Consider the following 4,170-nt stretch of genomic DNA (forward strand, 5'->3'; position numbering starts at 1 on the left):
TCCATCTGACAACTCCAGCGGGCTCTGCTCTGCCGTGGCCAACAGGCTTTAGCCCTCCTCCAAGCCTCCGCTTTCTCATCTGTCATGTGGAGGAATGGTAACAGTGTGCAGCTGCCGGGGTAGTGTGAGCCCCCTCCTTTCCACAACTGCTCACTGAGCACCTGCTGTGCGCCAGGGACACTGCCGTGACCAGAGCAGAGTCACTGCCCCCATGCAGCTTGCATCACAGTGAGTCCACAAGAGGATGTGCTTCGGGGGACTAGCACACAGTAGGGCTCTAGAAATAGTACTTGCTACTTTGCTCCTGGAGCCGCCTAACTTGTATGAGTCCACCCTTTGATACTCGAGAGTGGTGGCTATTTAAACAGAGCAGCCAAGCCCCCGCCCTCCCTCCAAGCTCAAGGGTACCTTCTTGTTGCCCTGAAGTACCACCTCCAGCTGGCCTGAAGCTGGGCCAGAAAGAACTCAGCCCTGCCTCGGAGCAGCTCAATTCTGGAGATGCAGGCAGGGGTACGGCCACTGCAGAGCTGGGGGCCCTGGTGAGAGGGGCTGGGGTGGGGCCGTGGTGGCGGCAATGTCAGGGAGAGCCTCCCCTCCCAACTTCAGAACTGGGTCTTGAAAGGGGTAGGAATGATGGGGTGGCGACTGTGGGGAAGGGCATTCCCAGCTGAGGGACTAGGCTTTGCAAATAAAAGTTCAGGGAGGAAAGCTAGGGTGGGGAGTGGCTGGACTGGGGAGACGTCTGGGAAGCTCTCTGCTTAGGGAGACTTGGCAGGGTCTGGAGCTCTGCCAGCCCTGTGTTTGGAAGGCTCCCTGGCTGCAGTGTAGAGAAACCAGGGCAGGAAGCCCAGAGAGGAGGGGGAGCAGTGGAGGTCCCTGACGTCCAGCTACTGTGCCAGGACCGGTCACCAGAGGGCACTGTTGGCCAGCAAGCCGAGGAAACCCTAGCTGGTATCGGGGCTGTGCGGGGCCCAGCCATGAGGGTGGACCTGCAGGTACAAACTGCACCTGCCGTGCGCATGAGTGTTAAGTGTGTTCTTGGGGTGCGTGGACTTAGGGGTGTAAGGGGGCCCGTGTCAGGGTGTGAGTGAGCATGTGCAGGAGTGCATATGGGTGACAGCAGGGCCCCATCTCCTGCCACTCCAGCCACTACTCCAGCTGCACTGTTACTCCCCACCGGCTGTCCACCTCAGGGCCTTTGCACTCGCAGCTCCCGCCTCCTGGTCTGCTCTTCCCTGATGTCCTCGTGATACCTCCCTCACCTCCCCAGGTCTGTGATTACATGTCACCTTCCAAGGAGGCTGGTCCTGACCTTCCTCTTTAAAGTTACAGCATGCCTGTTCCCTCCCCTCCTTTCCTCCTCGGTGGACTATGATTTAATGTGTGAATTTTGCGTGTGTGGTTCGCCCACCCGACTATCAGTCGCCTCCCAGAGGGCAGGGTGCTGCATCTGTCTCATCAGGCCTGCAGTGCAAGGCGCACATCAGGGCTCAAAAAACAGCTGTTGAGTGAATGAATGCGCTTTCGCCACCCTGGGCTCAGACACCCTCTCTCCAGCCCTCTGTCCCCAGCCCGCCACCTCAGCTTGCACCCCTTCTACCTTGGGCCTCAGTTTACCCGAGTCTGCGGAGAAGGGTGTTTGGGGCTTATCCTCTAGGAGTTGAGCAGCAGGCAGCCCTAGCGACGCTGGCCAATGCCCCTACTGGTTTCTCGGTGGCCTTGGAAACCCAGCCTCCCTGCGCTGCTGCTGCTGCTGCTGCTGCTGCTGCTGCAACCAGCCAGGAGGGGACAGAGGCGCTCTTGGGGAGCAGCGCGGCTCTGCCTCCAGCCAGGCCCTCAGGGGCCCCTCTGGCAGCTCCAGCCCTCTCCAGGGAGACTGTTTCTTGCTTCTCTGCCCGGCGAGCTTCTACTGGTCTTTAAAAGTCCAGGCACAAAGTCACTTCCTCTGAGGAGCCTTCGCGACCTCAGACTGGTGAAGTCTGGCACCTCCTGGGACTCTTGCTCACCCGTCTATTTATAGTGCCCCACACAGTGCTTTGTGATTCCTGGGCTGTCTGTCAGGCTCCCTGCCTAACCATCGCCTCCTGCAGCTGCAGGGCCTCCTCTGAGTCATAAGAGTGGGCCGCACGGGGCTGGAGTCTCCTCCAACGTCTGTGGCATGCCTTCCGTCCTTTGTTCATTCCTCAGCTACTTACTAGGCACCTGCTTTGTGCCAGGCCCCAGGCTGTGCTCTAGGAGTGCAGCAGAGGATGACTGGCCAGACTGCTGCCCGGGCAGGGCTGAGGGTCTAGTGTGAGAGCCAGGTCATAACCAGAGTGAACAGGAAAGGCATTGGTGGCATGGGTGCCGTGCAAAGAATTAAAACTGATTTGAGGGCATGACCGGGAGGGCCTCTCGGGAGCTCATTTAGAGGAGGCCTGCAGGAGGAAAGAGGAAAGGGAGCCAGCCCAGGGAGCATGGTGGGAAGGTGAGGGAGAAAGATGTTCCAGGCAGAGGGAACAGCAGAGGCGAGGGCCCTGAGGCAGGACCAGTATCGACATGTTCAAGGGGCAGCACTGAGACCCTCGAACATGGCACAGAGCAGAGAGGGCAAGTGGTTGGCAGGGGCCTGAACCCAGAAAACCCGCTGGGCCAGCCCTGCACTCCCAACAGGGAGGGAGCTGCTGGTGGTGCCCACTTTGCAGATGGAGAAGCAGCGGGTCCCGAGGTGAAAGGACCAGCCCAAGGTGACAGGACCCATTTGGGACAGGGTGCTCTGCGCCACTCCCGACACCCATGAGTTTTAGATAAGGCCAGGACAGCTTCCTGTAGGAGGTGGCCCACTGTGTGATTCCAGGCATTTCCTGAGCACCTAGTGCCAGCACTTCAGAGTTTGAGCTCCTGAACCTACTTCAGGGAAGCCTCACTGTCCCAGGGACAGGCACGTTAACAGGCACCGAGCTGCTCAGGGCTCCTCCGAGCGGCACCACTGGCACTTGAACCTGTAGTCTGCGGAGTCCACTGCTCATGGCTTTCCTCCCACTGGAGGAAATCATAATTAGCAGGGCCCCCTTATCTCATCTGGCCTCCCCATCACTGTGTGGGTGGCCCTGTGGATCACCCCGTGGAATCGGCTTCTCTCACGTGAGGTGCCTGCCTGGAAGGGGGAGATTGACCCCATGACCTCTGCCAGGCTGTCCATCCGAGTCACCTGACTCCAGTGCCAGATTGGTCAGTGGCTCCTGAAATCCCCAAGACTCCATGTGGGAGGAGATAGGAGGATGCCCGTCTGGACATTATACAGATGAGCCGCCCCAGAGGAGGGGAGGAGAAGGCTTGCCGAGTGGAGAAGATACACTGAAGAGCCTTCTCACTCCCTCGGAAACTCTTCCGCCAAGTGTAGAACGGGGGTGGGATGGCAGTAGACACGACCTTTAAAGACACCTTTACTGACTTCTCAGGTGCCGCCAAGTTCGCGTCTGTGTCCCCAACCGCTGCTGAAGACGCACGAAATGCACGCACACTGGGGCTCCGTCCACAAACACTTCCTGAGTGCCCGTGGAAGCCGGGCCGCGTCTCAGCAGCAGCGCCCGGAGGCCGGGCTGTTAGGGCCGCTCCTTCACGGGGGCGGAAACAGGCTCTGGGGTGACCTGACTTGCCCAGGTCAGACCCGCTAGGAAGTAGTCGAATCGGGATCTGACCCCCACCCATCCGGGAGGCGCACTTTGACCTCAGCTCCCGCCGCAGAACTCCGCCTCCCAGCTTCCCGGGGCCGCAGCGGGGGACCCCGGGGTTTCTCCGCACACGCGCCGGAGCGCACCCAGAGCACACTGGCAGGGCGCACGCGGCGCCGGGGGCTGGTGGCGCGCAGGGCCGGGGGCGCGGGAGCCGGGCCCGCGGGAGCCGGGCCCGGGGACTGGGCGGGTCTTGCGTCTGACGCGCAGCGGGAGGGACAGGGCCCCGGCCTGGGGGCGGAGCCCTGCGGGTTTCCCGGTGGCGGGCGGACTCAACAGTCGGTGGGAGGAGCCGCATCCCGGACCAACTGGGGGCGGGGCCTGAGCTTGACGGGCAGGGCAGGCCGGCGTTTGATAGGCGGGGGTCGGCCCCGGAGACCGGCGGACCAATGGGGGCGCGGGGCGGGGCCTGCGTCGGCGCCGTCGGGCTGGGGCCCCCTTCGCGCTGCCCAGTCTG

This window comes from Camelus dromedarius, chromosome 16 (genome assembly GCF_036321535.1).
Source record: "Camelus dromedarius isolate mCamDro1 chromosome 16, mCamDro1.pat, whole genome shotgun sequence".
Taxonomy (NCBI): Eukaryota; Metazoa; Chordata; class Mammalia; order Artiodactyla; family Camelidae; genus Camelus; species Camelus dromedarius.